This window comes from Ambystoma mexicanum, chromosome 8 (genome assembly GCF_040938575.1).
Source record: "Ambystoma mexicanum isolate Mex_15411 chromosome 8, UKY_AmexF1_1, whole genome shotgun sequence".
Taxonomy (NCBI): Eukaryota; Metazoa; Chordata; class Amphibia; order Caudata; family Ambystomatidae; genus Ambystoma; species Ambystoma mexicanum.
Window position 1 is genome coordinate 1479656930 of NC_090929.1, and position 24895 is coordinate 1479681824.

The window sequence follows — 24895 nt, forward strand, 5'->3', positions numbered from 1 at the left end:
AGAGTACTCCAGCTCTGTCAGCAGACCACAGTAGTAGCACAATTGTGTATATATACGCTTTAAAAGTTTCCGGTTCAAACATTAAGAACCTATTATTGTTGCAGACAGGTTCATGTAAAGGAAATATCTTTCTAACTAAATACAAATGTTGGTTGCACTCCTGAATACAGAATCTATGCTTTGCTTTGAATGAGGACAATCCTAGTGTTCAACATTGTCTATTTTTCTTTGATCCATACACCATGGCAATATGTTGCACAATGAGTTATTTTTGCCTGAAGATGTTTATGTGATTTTCTTTTAGACTACATGTAAATAAACACATGTCCCCTGATTGAAAAGGGTGCACAACAATTGACATGATTTAATCTGTTTTGCTGTTTCCTAGAAAAATGTGAGTCCATGTTTAAGCTCTTGCAAGTTTGGAATAGGGTGATTACTTCTAAACACCACTACAGTTCACTTTAAATAAAACATTCTAAAATCTGAGAATTGTCTAAATTTGATCGGCGGTAACCACCCCCCTTGTTATACCGAGACTTGGGTGAGTGCCTGTTTGAAATCCCTTACACCTCAATCTGACAATAACCTGAGTTTCCAAATTCACAACAACTGAAAGGAATGTTCTTCCAGATAGTTGTATCCGCCAATGTCTTAACCAGTAACTAATGTGAATCGCAATTGATCACAATGGCTTCCTCTAAAAAATTCAAGAGACATATATATATATATACCAGTAACTAATGTGAATCGCAATTGATCACAATGCCTTCCTCTAAAAAATTCAAGAGACATATATATATATATATATATATATATATATATATATATATATATATATATATATATTCTGTAATCAAATTGTTCCATCATACCAGCACTAGGCAAACCAATGCACATTATCTTTAGTCCATTCAATCACTGACGCTTACTTCTAATACTGCTTGGTACAAGAGAAGGGAGACGGCTGTGAAAACAGCCTCCCGTACTCTTCCGGCACTTCTACTGCTGTTATTTTGATCACGTAACTCTGTTGCTTTCCACATCCAGTCACGTGATAATTTACACCCAAAATAATTGATAACAAAGTAGACTATCACTTCTACTGCTACTCAGAACAGGAGAAGGTAGACAGCTGTAAAAACAGCCTCCCGTCCTGTACCGGCACTGAAACTATTGTTGTTTTGATCACGTGACTCCATTGCTAAATGCATCCAGTCACGTGATGAGTTACACCCCGAACAATTGTTAAAAAAGTAGACATCTTCGAAGGGATACTGCCCTACTTAACCAATAGGTATTATTCAATGCAACCAAACCCTTAGGTGACAGAAGTTATTGTTAAGACATTGGCGCATACAACGGTCCAGAAGAAAATTACTTTCAGTTGTGTTGAATTTGGATAATCAGGTTAGTGTGAGATTGAGGTATTAACTACATTGGGTGTTAACTCTGTATGTTCAAACTTGAAAAATGTAGATAAACATTATTCAAAAAATTGATATTTTTTCGCTTGCATAGATTATTTGGAAAGATAACTGTTGCACCTGATGATGGGACTTTGAGTCCTGAAACGCGTAGTGTTGGATATAAGAATATTCAAACGAGACACCATCTTCCTTGAAGTTCGACTAATTATATTCAAGATTGTTATCTGAGAGAGCTAGATAACTGATACAGTGTTATCTGTTGGTATTACATTTGTTCTAAAAACACAAAAATGTGTCCTTCCTTGATTTAAAAGGTTTTCTCGATGAAATGGATTGTCTTTATTATTTGGATTGTATATTAATGAAATTGAATCGTTGATTTTGACCAAACATCATTTCTTTGTATTATAAATTTCATGTAGCTAATCTGCTATATTAAAATAAATATATCAAAAGTACATGTGGAATTGTGTTTTCCATGTGGAGTGACTAGGTATCTGATCAAGGGATTTGATGGGCTATAGTTAAACATATTACCTGAATTGAATCAAGTGATTTATTTGAATGTATTGAATTATAGTATTACTCCAACAAATCTGATTGCAAAATATTTGTAGTGCACCTTAGCAGACATATGTTACTTTAGAGAATACACCACCCTGCATCCCCTGGGACAGAGAGGAATGGCTCCCGGGCACATCCTAGATAGCTTGAAGGGGTCTCAATGCCATCTCATTAACATCTTGTAGTTATGCTCCATTGTGGAGGCAACCAGGTTGCCTTGGAATATAACCTTTTGGATATTAGCCCAGTCCTCTGCTGATATCCACCCCCCAACCAGGGATAACCAGTATGGCAGAATGTTTGTCTCCCTGCCAGCGACGACAAATTCAAAGTCCTATATAGTTTAGATAGGATGCCTTTTCTAGCGGAGTACCAGGCTTTTTCTAAAGCAGTGAGGTCCCGTGCCAGTGAGTTTTCCCATTTTGGGTCAGTAAGTATGCCTTTCACCCGAATATATTTGAAGACTAAGATTGCGTCTTTTCCCAGAACTTCCCTAATTGAATCAAGGTCTAGGAACCTTCCATTTTTAAATGATTCGCAGACCCTCTCCAGGCCCATATCCGACCAACTCTGTGAGTGTCGCAAGCCCAGTGTTCCAAAATAAAATGTGGTCCCTATACCGAGGATAGTGGTGAGGGCTATGTTGAAAGTGCCTGGTTGAAACCTATTTCACGCCAGAGGAACCAGAGGACTCCCAACGTTGGGTGAGAGTGCAATCGCTCCAGGACTGCATTCAGTGTGGACCAGAGAAAATCCCTAACCTTCAATTGTGGGCGGCACGATCTTCTAGGTATGCCCAGTAGGTTTTAGTATCATCCCTCATAGGATCCCGTAGCATACGCATTTGGGCTGCTTTGTAATATAGTCTAATATCAGGGAATCTGAACCCCTCATCATCTCTTTGAAGCGTAAGAGTAGACATTTTCACCCTCTGGATCTTGTTGCACGAGATGAATTTGCAAATATTTCCCAATAAGTCCAGGAAGAACCTCTCTGGAGGCTGACCCGGGATGGAAGAATACAGGTAAAGTACACAGGGAGGATATACATTTTGACTGAGACTATGGGCCTCATTACGAGATGGGTGGTAAGGGATACCGGGCACAGGTAAGGAGACCGGTGCCGGTAATCACTTACCGCCCTATTCCAAGGTCTCTTGGCGGGGACCGTAAGGAACGTGTGGTCTGACCACACATCCCTTATGGGTCCCGCTAACGGACCAGGGCGCTAATAACGGGCTTGCAAGTCACAAGCCCGTTATTAGCGCCCTCCCCATTCCCATTGAGCCCTATCGGGACTCAAATGGGAATGGGGAATGGTTTGTTCAATGGGGACATACCGGTCCCGCCAGGGTCAGACTACACCGGTAAGTCCCCATTGAACAACACCGGACTTGGTCACGTTATGGGAGGCAGCCATGGTGCTAATAGCACCATGACTACTGCCCATCTCATAATGACACCCTTTGCATCTGTGCCAGGTCAACACCAAGGGCACCCACTTCTTAAGGTAATCTTTAAACTGCACTATTAAAGGGTCATAATTCACTCACACTACCTCACCTAGATATATTGTGATCTGGATCCACAGATACAGCATTTTGATGTGGTTTATTTTCATTCTTTAGTATCCCCTCCTTGTGTCCAATAAGGGACTCTGCTTTTGCATGGGCATGATACAAGATTTTTGTAAATTGATTTTGAGGCCCGATAAGAGGCCAAATCTCGATATTTGTTCCATAAGGGCAGGGAGTGATTGTGGTGTATTGGTGAGGTGACCCAGGATATCCTCTTCAAAGAGTGACATTTTACATGCAATCTCCCCCTCTGATATCCCTTGTCTACTCTGTTTCTCTCGTATCACCACAGCCAGTGGTTCCATGGTCAGGGTGTATAACAGGGGGAGATTGGGCAACCTTGTCTCGTGTCACTAATCAATTTAATCACCTCAGAAAGACCCGCATTTTTTTGGATGCATGCTGAGGCCTCCATATAGCGCCAGAACCAATTTCTGAAAATTCACCCCGAACTCCATCCTCTCCAAAACCTTCATCATGAAGCGCCACTGAACTCTATCAAAAGCCTCTCCGAATCAAGGGAGACCAAACAGGCCCCCTGGTCCCCTCCTTGAAGGCAGTGGCTAAGGTTCAAGGTTTTGCTTATATTGGCTGACCATTGCCTCCCCCGGATGAAGCTCACTTACTCGCTCTGAACTTATGTTGGCAGATCTGCCTCCAATCTACCCCCTAAAATATTTGCAAATATTTTCACATCATTATTTAGGAGGGAGCTGGGTCTGGAAGATGAGCACTTCAAGGGGTCTTTACCTTCCTAATGGATCGCAATTTTTTTTTGCCATCAGCATCGTGTCAGGGAGGGCCTCATGCTCCAAGCAGGTATTAACAACTCTAACTAGCTAGGGGGTGAGAAGAGATCTGATGAGTTTGTAAAACTTCATTGTAAAGCCATCATCCCCTGGTGCTGTCCCTCGTCATACTTTTTTGATGGCCTATATAACCTTCTCAATTGTAATGGGGGCTTCAAAATCATCTGCCCTAGTGTATGCTAGACCCGGGAGGTAACCCCCCCCAACATTTATCTATTTGTTTCTCTTGACCCTCTCACTCTAACTTACATAGCTTGCCATTGTACTTTGCAAATTCCTCCATTATGCCTCCGTATGACGGCCCCCCTCTTCCGATTCAATGTATCCTATCATCGTCCTCTTCTTTCCCTCCCTCAACCTCCAAACGAGTATCTTATCCAACTTTTCCCCTTTTTCATAGTTCCTCTGTCTCAGAAACATGAGTTTTTTCTCAGTGTCTTGGACCAAGATTGCATTCAATTGCGCTCTGTATCGACGTGCACTCGAGGTCGAGGGGCACATGTAGTTACCCTGATTACCACCCGACCATCTTGTTGTAACCTTTCTATCTTTCGATGAAGCAATGTCTCCTGTTTTGCCCACTCCCTGATTGTGGCTTTGAACTCTTCCAACAAGGATTGGCGCCCCACTTCTCCTGTGTCATTAAAGGTGAAGTACTCTTTGATAGTGTCCAATAACTCCTGGGAAACTTCCTTATCCTTCAAGAGGAAGTCATTACACCTCCAGGTTCCCATAAGGGGGGGACATGATCTGTGTCCAAAACCACCCTCGCCAAGTTGTGATCTGACCAGGGGATTGGGGCAATATGGTACTCTAGGACCTGAGCCTTCAGATGTAAGTCAAATAGAATTGTATCTATCCTTGAATAGGAATTAAGGACTGCCGAGAAATAGGTAAATGGCCTGCCTCCTTATGTTGGGGGAGAGAGTGAATCCACGACATTGAGGGTGTTGTTGATATTTCTAAAACATAGCAAACCAACTTTGTTACTTTGTGTGTCTGCAGACCTCCTCAACCTCATTCAGTCTTTCTTAGGGTCAACCACCATGTTTACGTCTCCTACTATTAGACGACTCTCCACAAATATGATCAACTTGTCTCTCACCTCCTCCGAAAAGTCACACTTATCCGTATTCTGGGCATAGATTGAACCTAGGGTAGTCCGGCCACCATTGCTATTGCCCTTCACAAAAACATAGCGCCCGTTCACACCTGACAAGTCATCATCCACCTGAAAACCCAAGCGGGCCGAACGCAGCACAGCCACCCCCTTTTTCTTTCTCATGTCTGATGCCATGTATATTTTCCCCAGTTCTCTAGTTCTTAAATGGGGTTCCTTATCCCTCACCCAATGGGTTTCCTGCAGGCATAGCAAATCCAGGCCTGCCCTCTTAAATTCTTGGAGAACAAACAACCTTTTACTTGGGGATTTAAAACCACATACTTTGAGGGAGCTGATAACAACATTAACCCCTGCCATAGTCTGCTTTTACCCCTGCTGTCTCAAACCTACTTCTGCTCCAGAGACCTCCCCCTTGTATTACAATAAACGTTAGGTCATAATGAAGACACAGTGCGGAAAACAAACCCCTAACATAGAACTTACATAAACTCGCAAGTTCAAACTTCCCCCTCTCCCACCTCTAGGCATCTGATCCCACTCAGAAGCATCAGCTGAGACAGAATCAAATCACCAGCAGCCTTCCCAAACGTAGGTCACAGTTCACAAAGCTCACTGGCCCTGCTTTATTAAATTGAGAAAAAAGTAGTACTTTTTTGGGGTACACCTCGCCCCAAGAAAACCTTTAAAATCAGGCAGGGTGACAGCACCATCTGCCCATACTTGTGAGCCACCACTGATGGTCTATCTATATTTTCATTGTTTAGTATTACTCCTATTCTGATTTCCTCTGCTAAATCTCTCGGATTTACCACTGATTCATCCCTCAACTTCTAGGCACATTATTGTCCTCACAATCAAATTCTGCTGCTACTTCCTCATCGCAGTGAGGAAATGCAAGTGTTTCCAAAAGCATATCTGGCTTCTTTACATGCGTCCAACCCATCCTTCCCCCCTCCAGTATCAATGCCTTTTAGCATCTGTGGCCATGTGCAAGCAAGGGGGCTGGGTGGGTGTGAACGGCCATGGTGCCAAACACCCATCCTCCTCCCTCCAGTATCAATGGCATTTCACACCTGTAGCAATGCACAAGCAAGGGTGCTGGGTGGGTGTGAACATCCTAGATGCCAAACTCCATGTGCATTTCAAAAGGGATCTTCTGCACTGTGACTATTGTTCTCATGGCATGCCGAGACCCAGTGTCTCCAGACTCCCCTCTGCAAGACCCCGCAACAAACACGTCACACATTCACATGCACACCCTCTTTTCTAATCCTCTATGAACACCTTGACATTTAACAGAAGAACATCTCTCTGCTCAGTAAGGTATCTGTTTGTCATGCAACTTGTTCGCCGGATAGGTCCTCCCCTACTTGCTGAACCGCCTTGCTTGCTCTTCGAGGTAAGATTGGTAGGTCGCCAAATTTCCTTCTCTATATTCCTCTACTGCTGAACTCAATTTGTTTTACTATTTCCACCAATTGTACCGGACATTGTAATGTTCATTTAGCCCAATGACTTCACCATTGTCTAATGTTTCAAATATTTTCATCTTGAAAAATACCACATTGCATCTTTGTCCATTGCAATAGAATAGAATATTTCATGGGACATGTTTGCAAGCATGTTCCCTTTTGATGCATGAAAGTACATGCAATGGACGAGTAACATGCTACTAATAGCGGTATACCAATCATATCTGTAAGGCAGTTACCGCCATGTTCAATCGACAACGCTAAACATGGTTTCCCTCTTTGAAAAAAAGTAATATTGTATAGAAAGCTGTAATGCAATCACATCAATCACTGGCATACAGTAATTTTTGTTTTTATTATTTATATATTTCGATAGAAGTCTAAGAGACAATTGAAGAATGCCGGCCTATATGGTACTTAGTTGCCCTTCTAAGAGCCATTAAAAAAGGCCAGGCATGGTCTTGTATACATTTCCGAAGGATATTGATTTAATAAGAGAATTGGTTAAATGCTGTGGTTTTCAGGTGGACGAGATTGAAAGTAGAGCCCAGGTTGTCTTGACGGACGTAAGGCCCATTTGATTCCGCATCTGAAGTCGGCACTTTACCAACGATATGTATGACCAATCTGAGTACACAAAAAAGCATTGACCCCGAATTCATCATAAATTGCTTCCACATGCAATTCCACCCAAATGTATGCACACGCTGCCTCTGGTGAATCTTGCGCGATGAATTAACTGTGTTTGTTGTTATGTTGGACCATGGGCTTGATAAATAAGTACTATCCATGATCACTCTTTCTAAATCTGGTTGGGTACTGAAATGGTAACTTCATGAACGGATTTGAGCATTTGGTGTATATTTACTTCAAAAGTGTCTTACTAAGGTTTCCATTGCTAGACGATAGTAATGCATTTTTACTATGCTAGATTTCACTACACTACATCGGTCTTCGCTTACAAATCTAACAATTATGACCATTATAAAACAATGCCATTGTGCCCTTTAAAAGTTGCATTGTGTTTTCGTAATCGGTTGCTTGACATGTTCCTTTTTTTGGCGTAGAGTACAGTGATGGATGCACAGACCCGCACAAGTGAAGAAACCACCTACTTATCCACTCTCCCAATGGTGTGTCCTACTGGCATGCATAAATTGATATTCTCGAGGGTTGGATCTTCCCACACATCTTGGCCCACTTTATGACAATGCTTGGAAAATGAAGGAACAAGATTCTGCATCAATTTCATTTCCAGAGTCAACATCAAGTTTGCTCGCCTATCAAGTAATTTTATTATACTGTGCTTTACGAAAATGTGTTATGCTTGCAATTTAAAATGAAATGAAAATGTTTATGTGTGCTATCGGTTAGTAACACTAAGTGGCATGTATGGGTGTACCTCTATATGTACAATTAGTTGAATCTCATTGTCACAGTTCCATTTTGCTGTTTTCACCCGTACTAAAACAAGTACTGTTTTACAGGTGGATGCTGGAACTTTGGCAACAATCACTTCATCCTTTGCAACTGGTCCGGAGTATGAGGTATGCGTACTTCCTCCCTAATGCAGAATACATTACAAAAAGTTTGAGGGCAACATTACAATAATTATGTTTTGCACAGTGAGCTCTTTTGAAGCTCATGCGCCATCTCTGAACGTTATCAGGTGCAATGTGAAAGGTATATTATGACTGTTTATGAGGGTATGTTCATACAAATGTTCTGTTAGTGTTGCAAGAACAAACCTACTTTGTGTGTAAGTGCACAGTGGGATGAAATATTTTAAATTCCAGTACAATCATTCTGTTCAAGGAATGTACACAAGGGGGATCATTACGGGTATGGCAGTAGGGGCTTAACGGCACCGTTAAGGTTGGCGGTCCCGTTAAGCCCCTACCGCCATATTCTGAGGTCCCTTAGCGGGTCCCAGCAGGAACGGCTGGTTTGACGTTAAGGTTGGCGGTGCCGTTAAGCCCCTACCGCCATATTCTGAGGTCCCTTAGCGGGTCCCAGCAGGAACGGCTGGTTTGACCAGCCGTTCTTTGCGGGACCCGTTAAGGGACCATGGAGCTAATAACGGGCCTGTTTTTAGTGCCTTCCCCATTCCCATTGAGCCGTATGGGGGCTCAAATGGGAATGGGGAATGGTTTACTGAATGGGGACTTACCGGGTCCGCATAGTTCGGAATGTCCCGGTAAGTCCCCATTCAGTGACACCGGACCCAGACCCCGGATTGGGGATAATGACCCCAAAGGTCTAGAAATTGAAGAGGATGCAAATGGACCAGAGGTAAACATAACATAATATTGAATACTATCGGACATCACATTGCATTTGGAATACATTTTAATGTTGTAATGTTTCCTATTCAATCAAGTTGGTTCATTTTGTAGATATGTACATATGTTGGTTTGCGATAAAATGAAATGTACTGGATGTACACCATATTAAAAAGCAATTTTTTTCAGCTTACTGATGTGGTGGAAAAAGAGAATGCCACGGGTTCCAAGAAAACAAAGAAAACAAGGGTAACAAACAAACAAGTTTGCTTTGTAGAACTTTTTAAGCTGTTGATATAAAGTGGTATCTGCTGTATGTGTGCTATACAGTGAACATGTTTCTCAACAAATCTTTTAGAGGCCCAGAAGGAAGCCAAGTATAAAGACACAAACAACAAATGAAACAAAAGATGTCACTTGCCAAACTGATTTCACAATGGAGCAACTACTATTTGCGGCGCAGCGTGGTCCAGTCACTAAGCACACTTGTGATGCTTATGCCCAATTTCCGGAAACTCAATGTAATGTGACCGGCGATCCGTGCAAAGTGTCCATGGACCATTCCTACCATGTGACAACTCAACAAGATGAGACTGCATACAATGAAGATGCATTGCAATTCCTCGTAGACCCCTTGAAACAATCTACACCCGCCAAAAATGTTCCACCAAAGAAACATTAGATTATGTCTGTTTCTCCAATTTGCGTGCAAATATCACAACTTGAAATAACAGAGATTGAATCTTCAACGCAACTGACTGAGGAACTTGCTAAAGATCTCGACTTCAGTTTGCTGAGTTCTTTCGATATGTCCACCACAGCCGAATCACAAACCACATTCATGCTGGATGATTGGCTGATAAAGGAGCAACAATACTTTGTATTTGAGAGCTGCCTGCTAGAGATTGTACAGATACTGAAATGTGTCCATACATTAAGGGGGAACATATGCAGGAGCCATTGGTGAATGTATCTCATGTATTACAAGGCACTAACCTGAAAATCCAAGCCAGCTGTGTCCGCCTCCATAGTACATTTTCATGGTCCACTCAACCAATGCTGGGCAAAGTGCCAGCTGGAAATCTACTATGTTCAGCAGCTTTACTTTTCAGCGGGTATACTTTCGGTAAGATTTCCAGTTTCTGTCAATTTGTGGGAGTTGAGTTCCTTGCTAAAACCCAGTAGTTCAAATATCAAAGGGAATTCTTGTTCCCCTCCATTAGTGAAGCCTGGAAGCTGAACAGATATCAATCCAAAGCACATTATCTGGCAAACGTTTTTGGCTAGCTGGCGACGGACAGTGTGACAGCCCAGGATGTTCAGCAAAGTACTGCATATACCATTTTCAAGACATGGAAAGTAAAAAAAATTTGAGTTCGGATATAGTGCAGGTGTCCGAATGTACATCTTCTGTGGCCATGGAGAAATGTGGTTTCATGAAATCTGACGAATTCTTCAATCGAGGGGGATGTAAATAGAGCTGATAGCCACTGACAGGCATGTTTCGATAGCCAAGGCTATGCAAGAGCAGTTTCCACACATTTGTCATCAATTTGATGTATGGCACGTTGCCAAATCAGTCAATAAATAAATTACCGCTGCTGGTAGTAAAAAGGGTTCTGAAGAAATCTTAAAGTGGTGTCAGTCTATCAGCAACTATTTTTGGTGGAGCTCCAAAACTTGTGATGGGTCTGTAGAAATTCTACTTGAGAAACGGCATTCATTGATGCACCATTGTTCCAACGTACACTCATGGACAGAAAACCAAAATGTTCACAAATGTGCAGATGGACTTTTATCTGAGGAGAAGAAACAAAAAAAGAATTGGTTGGTGCTATGTTCACCTCTACACAAAGATCTTAAGAAGATTGTCTACAATAAAACACTTTCCAGAGACATGAAGGGACGCACAGAATTCTGTCATATGGGAGATTTGGAGGTGTTCTACAATATGTGCCTAAAGTACAGGCCCAAATGGTTGCATTTTGGCATAGACCGTATGGAGGCCAGATCAAGACTAGCTGTACTTGCGCACAACGAGAACGTTGGGAGTGAACAAGCCAAAACTGAAGGACATTTTGGGATGTACCGTTACCTCAAGGCCTTCACATAACAAAGCAAACAATGGGTGGTTAAGCCAATATACCAGGATATGAAATTCAAATTTGTGAAAGATTTGACATTGTGGGGGTAATTCAAGGATTATTTGCGCCGAAAAAAACAGGATTTGTGCGCCATTCTTCCTGCAAATCCCCATTTGTTAAACAGGGATTTGCGGAAAGATTGGCGCACAAATCCCGTTTTTTTCGGCGCAAATAATCCAAGAATTACCCCCTGAATGTGTTGGCCATGCACACTAATGGAATCAATCCAGATTTTGTTCCTAGAAGACATATAGTGCAACAAAACATTTCAAGCAAGTTGACTTCCCGATATAAATAATTAGTAGCTGTCTTCACAATCTGCTTACAATAACATTTTTGAAATGTTCCCCAATGTTTGTACATTGTACATGAACAATTGAATGCTATTACACTAACTTTCGATGCTACAAATGAAGGAGCCCCTAGGGGACCCTCGCGTAGTGGAAACAAGGTAAATCACCACACACGAACTGACACGTCAGACACGAGGTTGTATTCCCAAAAGCTAGGGTTTATTGCAAAGCAAAAAAATCTCAGTTGGCCAACTCGGTCTCACGCCCCGCGACGTATGTCTCCAGACCTCGAGGGATGCAAGAGAGCAAATAACGTAAATCAGTTACATATATACAAAATGGACATCCTGCAATCAGTCATGACATGTTAATTATGCCCATTGTATAGTTTCTTTGAACTGGGTCTGATGATCGACAATTTCGACGAATATGACACCTTCAAACATCTATTTTAGCAACAATATGCAACATTGCGAGTCTAGAGACATATTTCTTTGTTGAACAGAACACAGTGCTTCTATTCTTGCAGGCAAGCTGCGTACGGGGGAAGAGTCACATTCCAGGCCTTGCTATCTCCTATTTGCTATTCGTGTCCTGGGAGTCAGCTCGCTCTGCTGGGTTTAGGAAAGGGGGGCCGTAAGAAAAGCATAATTCAAGCCTTTAGCTGTTTCTTTCTAGCATTTCTACCATATTAACGAGACTGGCTGGCATCAGTGAAATGTTTAAATGCTGTGTTGCTCTCCTCCAAGGCTATATGCAGGAGGGGATTGGGCATTCCTCTCTGGGGCTGTCTACGTTGTTTCAACGAATAACTCCCGGCCCTGCGGCCTTGCTCTTTCGCTTTGATCAACAAGGTAATCAGTGAAGCAGAATAAGCAGAATAGGCAGAATAAGCAGAATAAGCTTTCAGCTAAGCAGTTTTGAACAAAAAGCAATGAGCAAACGTTAGTGAACAAAATGGCAATTCTAGCTACATCAAAATGGCTGCACATTGGTCAAACTTGTGAGTCTGTATTTCTGACGTTTAGTGCATGAGACGGTTGGTCGTCAGCCAATATGATACATTGCCATTGGACGTGAGAGGTATCTATTTTTCTAGACTGACAAACCCCTCCTTTTGGCCGATTGCCAAACGCCTTTTCCATACATTGCATCCTCCTCTGATGATGTGTCTGAATTATCTGAATTTGAAGTTGAACCTGAATCTTCTGCTCTAACACAAAACGTGATTACTGATGTTTTGGATGGTGGAGACAATCTATATCGTCGTACAGGTTTAGGCGTAGGTTTTTGTATTAACATTCGTGCTCTATGAAATATAGAACAGCCTACGGGTCTCATAATTATTTCCTCAAATTCATTCATGTTTGTTTTATCTAATTGACCCGTATCACTCTTATTCCATTTCCCATAAAATAATGCACTCAGTGATGCACTGCATGCAGAACTTAATCATAATTGCTGCACATACCAACCTATACCCTTCCCAGCATGCTGCAGTAAATGGGCGCAAACCCAACAATAATTTTTCTTTAAAATTGCATGTGTCATGTTCATTATGAGCAATAGGGTATTATTCCCATATCCTTCTCTGTGCCTCTCTTCCATTGGGGACAAGGTGTAAGTTATTACATGAACCGGGCTTTCAGTGGTGGAGATATGAATTACCGGCAAGAGCATATTCAATGGGTGCGTTACTTACACGTACCATAGTATCAATGCTGTCATTATTGGTGTTAACATACTCATAACACACATAACTATCGTTAAGATCAGCATACAGTTTTTTCGACAATGCATTTCTTCTAACTTTTCAGTCTTTATACCTAATTTGTTATCAGCAGCGGTGCAGGAGGAGGCTAAAGCTGGTTCTGGCATGCTCTCTCTCACAGTCCTTCTTCTTCCGCAGTGGTCGTCGTGAATATCTCTCCTTGTGGCACTCGTCCGAATGTCAATAAGTTCGATAAATGTCAACAGTTCATTCTGCCAGCTCTTAGCAGCCTGGATTGCTTACTTGTTTAGGCAAGATCATTATGCATTCGCATGTTGCTCAAAAGAACTCCAGAGCAGTTTATCAATTGCCTTTGTACCATGTGCGCCCCACTGTTCACTCGGGTTCCGGACACATGGATTTTTATGATCGCACCGAGGAGCCGCGAGTCTTGAGTTGCCCAATTTGCACAACTCTCACGCTTCTCTCCTCTAGACCACCAGTTCCCTCTCCATCTGTGATGGGAACCAGAGGCAATGATGAAAGATCAATGAAATGCAGATTCGATCACTCCTTCTTTCGAAGCCGCAGATTGTACCATTTAGCTCCTGGTACAGTGTGGTCAATGAATAGTGCCGGTGCACTCCCAGACTCAAACTCAGAGTCTTGTGGTGCAATAATAAGTGGCTGTGGGCGCTGCAGCGGTGATGCAGATTTCGTTTCAGGCAGTGGCACAATGGCAGATGCTGGTGGGCGCCAAAGTGGTACACGCTTTGTGTTGGCCCTCAGTGATGCAGATTCAGCTGACCAACGTTGGGGCACTCTTTGCCCTTTCTCCTTTATAGCAATCCTTCCAGGCTTCGCTTCCAGCTTCACTTTAGGTTTAGGCAGATTCTGTAGTAAGGGACTGGCAACGGTTTCTTTCGATTCTAGAGTTGCTGTTTCTTTCTGGTTGTCTCGGTCAGGCAAGTCTTTCAGCGTCAGTGGGATCTTTTTAGCGTACGTGGTATGGATCCACGCCTTCCTCGCATCGACTTGAATCACCGTTTGCGTTGCCAGAAGTACTTGATAGGGGCCACGCCATCTGGGTGCTAACAATGTCTTTCGTTCAAAGTTTTAAAGTAGCACCCAGTCTCCTGGCTCCAGCGCGTGCCCCGGACCAGTATACCTCACGGGTAAAGCCTCCTGCACCTGCTGATGAATCAAACGCAGTTTCTGTATTAAAAGTCCACAATAAGTGCTAAGCACAGGATGCTCAACTTCGCAAAGTCGCTTAGGCTGAGGTGCGCACCAAACATTCGCCGGCCTCCCCATGACAATTTCATACGTGGAGAGCCCAGTTCTTGCCTGTACTGTCGTGCGCATGAACAATAGCGCTAATGGTAATGCATCCACCCAACTCAACTTGCTTCCTGCACATATCTTACTGATCTTAGATTTTAAGATTCCATTATGGCGTTCAATAAAACCGGCCAAACTCGGATTTCTCGAACTATGGAATTGCTTATCAATCTGGAGACGTGCACATATCTGTAATATCACTGCGCCCACAAAATGTGGACCGTTACCTGGCCATATGACACGGGGCAGGCCGAACTGAGAAAAATATTCCTTTAGCATTACTTTTTCCATGCTCATTACCGTGCAGTCCTTTAAAGGATATGCTTCCACCCATTTGCTGAATGCACATATTACCACTAGAACATATTTCAAGTTTTGGCATCGCTCCATTTCTATGAAATCAAAATGGATTACCTCAAAAGGCATAGAGGGAGGGCCAAAACTTCCTGTCGGAGTCACCGTTCCCTTTCCTACATTGTGCTGTAAGCTCGTGATGCAGTTCTGGACCAACCTCTCTGCATTCTTTTTTATGTTTACATTCTCCCATACTGTAGCTAGATGCTGGATTATTTTATTGGAACATATGTGGGTAGGGCTGTGGGCCATTGTGACCATTGCATTTACATAGGAATTAGGCAACATCCAATTTTTAGTTCTCTTGTCCACCCAACAACCCTCCAAATTTAATTCAGCAGAGCCCCCAGCCCACCCTTGTATCTCATCAGTAGTAGCTTTCGGCCTGCATTTCTTTGACAGTGGAAATCCCTTCTTCTATCATGCGAGGCACTTCCTCAGACTGTGCTGTCATCATTTTGGTATTTAAATCAGTGGCAGTTTGTTTCACAATCCTGTCTGCAAATGCGTTTTCCTCTCCCACTTTACATGTCACTCTTTTATGCGCCTTGCATTTCACTATTGCTAGGTGCTTTGGAAACGTGAGTGCAGACAGCAATCGTACAATCAAAGGGCCATGTTAGATTCTGGCCCCATGTGATGTCAAGAAACCCCTCTCCGCCCAGAGTCGGCCAAAGTTATGAACCACGCCAAAGGCGTACTGGCTATCAGTATATATGTTCACGTTTAAATTCTCAGAAATCTCACAGGCTCTGGTCAAGGATATTATTTCTGTGGCTTGTGCCGAGTTGTAGGGGATTCTTTTGCTTTCTGCAATGCTCTCTATGGTAGTGATAGCGTAGGCGGCATTTGATGTGCCATCAGGTAATTTAAAACAAGAGCCGTCACAAAATAACTCTCCATCTGGCTCTTTCTGTGGGGTGTCACTTAAATCAATTCTCCCATTCGTTTCTTCCTCAGTAAACATTAAACAATCATGGGGAGGTGATTCGTTGTCACCAAGTTCCTCAGTGGGCAGTGGCATTAATTCTGCTGGATTCAAAGCGCTACACCTCATAATTTGGATGTGGGCCGCAAATAAGATGATTTCATATTTAGTCAGTCTAGCAGAGGTGCGGTGTTGCGCCTGTGTTTTATTTAGTAGAACGTCTATGGCATGTGGCACCATCAAAATGAAAGTGTGCCCCAATACCATCCCTTCCGTTTGTTTCACTGACGCAGCAGCTGCTGCAACAGCTCACAAACATCGTGGCAGTGCGTGCGCTACAGGGCCCAGCGCGGAAGAAAAATAGCCGCATGGCCTATTTCTTCCACCTTGTTCTTGTGTCAAAACAGCCAATGCACATCCTTCACTTTCGCATGCAAACAGTCTAAACATCTTCTCATAATTTGGTGTGCCCAAAACTGGAGCAGAACATAATGCAATTTTCAACAACTCAAATGCTCTCTGACATTCTTCATTCCACTGCAAAGGCATCACAGCATCCTTTTTCGTCAATGACACCATTGGTTTCACAATGAATGCAAAGTTTCCAATCCACGGCCGGCAATAAGAAGCCATGTCTATTATGGCTCTGACTCCATTCTGTGTTTTTGGGGAATAGGCATACCAGAAATGCTCTCTATTTGCTCTGGTGTTAGTCTTCTCCCTTCTTTCGAAAGTAAGTAACCCAAATACGCCACTTCCTTTCGACAATACTGACATTTTTCAAGCTGGCTTTGTGACCATGCACTGCTAAGTGTGTTAATAGTAAAATGGTACTTTCTTTACAAATCTTCTCTGTGTCTGCAGCAATCAACAGATCGTCTATATATTGTAGCAATACACAACCTGTTGGTAGCTCTAGCATATCTAGTTGTTCCTTCAATGCCCTGCTGTAAATACTCAGACTTTCCGTGTATCCTTGTGGAATGTGAGTGAATGTGAATGACCGTCCTCCTAAAGTGAACGCAAACACATATCTACTGTCCTTGCTCACTGGAATGCTAAATAAAGCATTCTTTAAGTCAATCACGCTAAAGTATTCTGTTGATGCAGGTATCATTGTCAAAATGGTGGTGACGTCTGGCACTAAGGGAAATTGAGGGTCGACTACCTTGTTTAACGCACGCAGATCAATTATGAAACGATAGGGTACCTCGTTATCTCCTTTCTTGTATACCGGAAGAATGGGGCTGTTGCATGTACTACCTGCAATTTCCTCAATTACCCCTAATTTCACCAAATCTGAAACAATCCTTTTCAATCCTTGCTCTCCGTCAGCTGAAATTCTGGACTGTGGAATATGTGGCAGCATGACCCCTTCTTTCAAAATCACTTTTTCTAGCTCTATCTTTAAGCATCCCACATCATTGTCATTTATTGCCCATATACAGATTGGCACCTTACTCAACTCTCCTGGCAAGGGTTTAGACAAAAATTCAGACACCTGTGCATCTTGTGGCCAAATTGTTAAAAACACACCATCGGGAGTGCAATGAATAACTGCACCTAGTTTTTTCAATAAATTCAATCCCAAAAGGTTTTCTCCACAATTATCTGTTAAGATAAATGGACAATGCTCAGTGAATGGACCTATTGTTACTGGGACTGATTGGGACACTGGGTTAATTACTGGTGTACCTGTGAACCCTACAGAAATATTCTTTTGCCCTGACAGTGGTATATCTGGAACCAAGTGATGATCTCTTGAACACTTCTGCGCTCCCGTATCTACAAGAAAACGGTGCTCTGTATCCCTGACGCTCATCTCTACATAGGGTCCTTTCTGATTCACGGGAATAGACACTGGTTCTGACCCCTGTCTTGGGCTATCCTATTGAGGGAATAACACATCGTCCGATGTGTAATCACTGCTATTGCTGTAATACGCATTTTGTTGTGTATCGAAAATGTTTCCATCCCTTCCTCTAGCTCCCCCATTCTGGTTATTCCCATGTTGTTGATTATTTGGCCCTGACTCTGGTTGGTAGTGTTCTGATGCTGAGCTTGATTCTGACCTCCTTGGTTACTTTGGTGCTGCTGCATATTATTTCTATTCGGTCCATTTGCTCCTGGGTGCCCCCAGTGCTGTCTTCTCTGACCTCCTCCAGTTCTATTTTGCAAATGTGGGCATTGCGCTCTCCAGTGCCCTTCCTCTTTGCAGTATGCACACTGATTCTGCCCCAACGGTCCTCCATGCATATTTGAAATACTCCTTCCTTGTGCGTTCCCCCTCCCTCGGTTGTGTCCAGCTACTTGCTGAAGTAGCACTCTCGTCTTCAAATTTACTCTATCTTTTGCCTCTTTTTCTTTCTCTGCATTTACCCCGTTCTCATAATATTGTGCCATATGTAATACTTCGCCCAGCGTTTTTGCTTGCCACGCACTTTAGGATGTCATTATCAAATTTTGAATTGGAAGAGTTAACCCCCTCACATACTTATCAACAAATAATCTTTTCCCCGCTTCTGAACTCACATCCTACCCACTGAAGTCTGTGAATACTTCCTCAAACCTATTAAAATAATCTGTAGCTAGCTCATCCTTGCCTTGCACACATGCAGTCAACTTATCCCATTGGATTCGTTTCTCTGGAACAATCGCTTTAAATCTTTGTATAATTCATCCTGGTAATGCTACCATGTTCGCCCCTGGGTTCCTCCAACCTCTTTATCCCTGTCTTCTTTTACTAAATCCGCCCAAGTGGCGCCATAGGCCGTTATATCATCCACTTTTCTTATCTGCTTCCATATGTCTGCTGGCAGGATCACTGGGAATATTAAATCTATGTCAACCATGGTAAGCACAGATGATTGCAGACAGGATTCTACTTCTTTGTAAAATCCTGCGGGATTCTTTCTTATATCAGGAATCATCTGTTTTATGTTTTTCACTTCCTGCCTGGAAAAGGGGGCATGTACATATTGGGCAGTATAATGTGCTGGCGTCGCCTGCACCGCTACAGTGCCTGCTGCAGGAATTTCTACTTTGGGCACCTCTCTCATTGGAAATGCCGCACTCACTGTTCCTCCCAATTCCCTCATATGCAATAATATCCCCAAGGCAAGCAACAAAGCTGTTTCCCCTGTCCCTCGTTCCAGTGCCCTCTTATATATCACCATTATTTCGGGGGGCTGACCTTCTTGTCCTTTATATCTTTGTCTATTAAATGTTCAGCCATCGCCTACAGTGCTTTTCTTTTCATGAGCATGGTATATTCATCGAATATGTAATGTATTTCCATTGCAGGAGTACTAGGATCCGACATCCATTTTAGCGCCTCTCGTACACATACTTTTAGTTTATCACCTATCTGTATTGAGGATGACGAATGCCGCTGCTGTATGTAAGGTGATGCTACATTCTTCCTATCCCTCCTGATATCCCTACTCCCGTACTCAGGTGTGGTAAACATTTCAGCATATTCATTATCAAGTTCATTTTTAAGCTCCAAAAGTCCATATACATTTTCGCTTACTTCTTCATCTCTTTCTCTACAACGTGCTAATGCATTTAAATCTAACAATCGTTGTGGCAGTAATTTCCCAATTAACTGTTTCCATCTTCTCACTAAATATTCACCCATGCATTCCAACACTACCTGTCTTTCATTGCTTCTTCGGAAGTCATACATCGAGTCCAATGCTGCCATCCCATCGTTCCCATCTATGTACATCTCTGCCTGACCTTGCAATTCCCGCTTCCTCTCCTTGCTGATCGCACTGCGGGTCACTCTTGTGCATCCACTTCGTACAGTCCCATCTCTCGCCTCCGTAGTTTCAAGTGGGATGGACGGGACTGTGTCTGTTTCTAGGGCGGGAGGTGCGGATGGGATAACAGGAACGGGAAGTGACTGTTGTGGTACTGGCTGGCTAATGGGAGGTGATATGTGCACAGTCTGTGGGTGTGCTAGGATTTGAACAATTGGGAGGGGTGTGGGGGCAACAGGTGGGGGCTGAACAGTGGTTCCTGACGTGTTTGTTTTATTTTCTGGTCTTGGACCCCGCTTTGTATCAGTCAACATTTTTTCTATTAAATCATCTGCTATATGCAGTTCTCGTTGTGGGTATATTCTTTCTATGTTCAACTGTTCGCATCTACCTGTCCTTCTCAGACTCTCAGTCCACTCCTCCTCCTCCTTTTCTTCCGCTTTCTCAGTTTTTGATTTATGCCTGCGCGCATGTTTCTCTCTACTTTTCCAACGAAGAATAGCTTCCCTTCTCCAGTACCTAATGATATTGAATGCTGCGGGATGTGCTTTCTTTCTTATCAACACCTTCTCCAAGTTATCTATTCTCTCAATCTCAAAACTCCCATTAATCGGCCACTGAACATCTTCTTGGTTTCTGGTTCGCTTATGCCAAATCTCACAGAACATTATCGCACCCATACCATGCTTTACATACATCTTGTACGCCGGCGTTCCCCCAGGTGGCGCAACGTGGCCATCTTCCAAAGATTGTCTACCGCAGCGGAAAAACCCTGCTAGGGTGGACAATACCCCAGGCATGTTTTAACCTTACCCTTGGCTAATCAACCTTACACTCGGCGTTTGATTTTGCAAAGTCAACTCTCAACCAATATCAGGGCTATTTTGAATCAGGGTACGACTCACCTGATAAGTCAATTTGTCTTCCAAGACACAATTCGTCCATATACTGACGCAACCAATGACGTTGTGTCTGCGTCTCTTGGCTCAGCCTCGTTTCGGGACCCTCGCCTCCTTGTTCTCTGGCCGGGTACGTCGATCAGGGATCAGATGTGTGCAGATCTGCATAAGAGTCTCATCACTTAAACAGGGGCGCCCCAAACACCTCTTGATCCCGGCTCGATCGTCCCGTCCTCGCCATTCTCTCCGCCTTTCTTATTTTACAACGTACACGATGGAACAAGTGGGGGAGGGTCCCTATTCGGGCGCCATCTTGAAGGGGCCCCTAGGGGACTCTCGCGTAGTGGAAACAAGGCAAATCACCACACACGAACTGACAAGTCAGACACAAGGTTGTAATCCCAAAAATTAGGGTTTATTGCAAAGCAAAACATTCTCAGTTGACCAACTCGGTCTCACGCCCCGCGACGTGTGTCTCCAGACCTCACGGGATGCAAAAGAGCAAATAACGTACATCAGTTACATATATACAAAATGGACATCCTGCAATCAGTCATGACATGTTCATTACGCCCATTGTACAGTTTCTTTGAACTGGGTTTGATGATTGACAATTTCGACGAATATGACACCTTCAAACATCTATTTTAGCAACAATATGCAAAATTGCGAGTCTAGAGACATATTTCTTTGTTGAACAGAACACAGTGCTTCTGTTCTTGCAGGCAAGCTGCGTACGGGGGAAGAGTCGCATTCCAGGCCTTGCTATCTCCTATTTGCTATTCGTGTCCTCAGAGTCAGCTCGCTCTGCTGGGTTTAGGAAAGGGGGGGCCGTAAGAAAAGCATAAATCAAGCCTTTAGCTGTTTCTTTCTAGCATTTCTACCATATTAACGAGACTGGCTGGCATCAGTGAAATGATTAAATGCTGTGTTGCTCTCCTCCAAGGCTATATGCGGGAGGGGATTGGGCATTGCTCTATGGGGCAGTCTACGTTATGTTTCAACGAATAACTCCCGGCCCCGCGGTCTTGCTCTTTCTCTTTGAACAACAAGGTAATCAGTGAAGCAGAATAAGGAGAATAAGCTTTCGCCTAAGCAGTTTTGAACAAAAAGCAATGAGCAAACGTTAGTGAACAAAATGGAGATTCTAGCTACATCAAAATGGCCGCACATTGGTCAAACTTGTGAGTCTGTATTTCTGACGTTTAGTGCATGAGACGGTTGGTCGTCGGCCAATATGATGCATTGCCATTGGTCGTGAGATGTATCTATTTGTCTAGACTGACACAGACAGTATTAAAACATATTTAATTATACAGATTAAATTTGGTGTAGGATTCACTAATGTATTTCATTCACCTTCCCTTCATTTATATTTATGTTCCTCAAATGATAAGACACATGTCTGAGGTTGCTATTCGTGACATATTTGAAAATGGAATTGCCCTAGCACATCGGTGCTGCACTGCCCATTTCAGTTGCCAAAATAATGATGGGCAAAGCAGATATTAGATATCAGTCAATGGGACACTGAGACTTGGTGTCTGTCAAACCCTTAATTCTTGACCCAAACCACATAAACATATGCAGTGCTTGGCACTGGCACTAAAAGCCTACGGTGGATAAGATTTTCATAGCAATGATCAATCGACTGACCTGTGTCAACCCTCTAACTTCCAGAACGTTCTGCCTTAGCAGTTTTAAAATTTTATTAAACACCTCTGTGATTAGGACCCTTTTTACTCTCTCTAATTCTATTTCAGTAGTTTGATGTGTGAATTTTTTGGGTTTCTCCATAGCTCTACATAGCACAATATTGCATCCAAAATATAATTTCCAACAAATGTATCGTCTTTGTCAACATTTTGGCAATTAGTGCCTGCTGTTGCTGTTGCTGGGTTCCCATAGAGTGTGACTCCGTGTTGTGTCCATCCCCTGTGTTTTTCACAGCCCCCCTCCAACACCATTCCTCTTCTTCCCTCTGCCTACCATCTTCCTGGTGATCTCTGTCTCTCCTATCTTTTGTAACTGTTTCTCTATCAACTACCCTGCTCTCCTCACTAAATCTTGTAGGAAAAAGTTTACGAAGGACTTCTTAGTCTTTAAATCATTAATGTTTACTTAATGCCTCTTAATTAAGAAATCTCCTTGTTAAAGTCTCCTTCTTGGAGAATTTAACATCTAACTGGATGCTTCGTGTACTTCCCCAGGACACACAGAAAACTGCTCTCCTGAGCATCCCTGAGTACATGCTTTCCAAACTTGATTCCTTCACCCCCTGTGTCTTCATCTTACTCGATCGCTACTCTGACTTTGACATGGTGAACCCTACCATCCTTTCCAACCATTTCCATGATAACTATGGTTATCACCAATCATGCCCTGGCTTGGCTGACTTCTTTACTCTCCGATCAACCCTTCCTTTTCCAACTTGGGTCCTTCCTCTACTATATCTCTATCTGTTTTTTCTCCCCCTATCCCCTGCTGATCTGTTCACTGAAATTGTGTTGGTTGCCTTGGTACTGTCTGATTTGGCTACACTTTCATCTTGGTGCCAGGTCCCCTCCCTGCTAGTTGCACACCTGCACTGCCCACCTGACAACACTTGCACTCTGGGACTGTTTCTGTATCCCTACAGCACTCTAATAGCAATTGACACCTGCTGTCTGCACTTGTCTCCACTTAACCTTGCACTTTCCACCTGCTTTACGCGCTTTTTATTTATTGGATTGCTTTATTTTTTTGGACTGTTTATCCTGTGCACTCCACTGGCCCCTCCGCCTTTCCCACATCACTTTACCCTTGCCCCACCTTCACTTTTGCGCTTTCGCAATATCAATGTCACCTGGACTAGTAAGATCTTTGTCTCTGTGTTCCCTCTGTCTCCCCTCCCTTGCCTCATCACGCCTTGAAGCACTTGTGAATATGTGCGTTATAAATGCCATATCACATCATCAAATGATATTGTGGTCTGTTTTGTACAGACACAAAAGGAATTCTAGGTTACACAAGGCTTTCAGTGCTTTGTACTATTGGTTTTACTAACCTTCAGTGTAACTGTGATCAAAAACGAATTTGAAGTCATGGCTTCCCCTGCTCTGTGAAATAAAAAGCAACTGTCAATGAATATTAGGCCCCAAGGTCTAATCTCCTTGAATGACAGTTATACAGAATACAATTCATGGTTCTATACCAATTCATAGTTCTATACCATGCCTATTATAGCTATGTGATTTGTTGCTGAGATTCACGGTAAAAAGGATAGAGTTTAGCAAACAAATTCTATGTTGGCTGGGTTGGCCTGCGCTCACCGGCCGTTTTCAGATTTTGAAAACTGATATGCCGTGAAGGGCACACCCTGCTGCAACAGTGGGAACCAATTCTTCATAGCCTCAGGCCCCTTCCTGACTTGCTCTGGCCTTCCCAAGAAGATAAGCTTTTCGCTTGACCGTCGGATTGCGTGACTTCGCGCACTACTGCAATGTTCAGCACAAGGCTACAGACTTCTCAGGTCCGTGTTTGAAATTCAGGTGAAAGAATCTGAAAAATACAGCTGATTGAGACAAGGCATAGTCGGATCATAAATACAACTAACCGGGTATGGGCAAGCAATGTGACCTGTCTCGCTTGAACCTAGACAGGGCTGCCTCAGGTGGCATAGAGAGTGTGAACGGCTGTCCCATGTTACACTCAGAACCTAAATACAAACCTCTCGTGAAAGAAGCAAAGAGATAGGTTGCAGGTTTTCACAAGGTTAACTTTATTCCAAAATTAAATAATAATCAACAAAGGTAGAAGCTGTTTGTGAACGTTGAGACTCCATATCTAATGCTTTTGCCTATGGAAAGGCCACAATGTCGTAAATGACATAACATATAGGTTCATAACACGCACTAGTGATGGATGAGACAGTATTCAAGATCGGGCGCCATGGTGTCAAGGTCAGTTCACGGGCTGATGCTTGTGGTGAAAGAAGAAATACATCAGTTCATACTGCAGCATCTTCTCTGGTACGTTTTAACATTGTGGCATTCATTCTCAAAAATTAAAGCTACCAAACATAAGTGCTGAAAACAAGCTTCAATTGCTATGTGACCTTGGAACGAAGGCAGCAATCGCCAGGCTAGAAGGACAGAAGCTGTGGTATACCTGCAAAAATGATAACATTTACTATTATGAAAGTGGGCATTGCAATATTTAGTTTC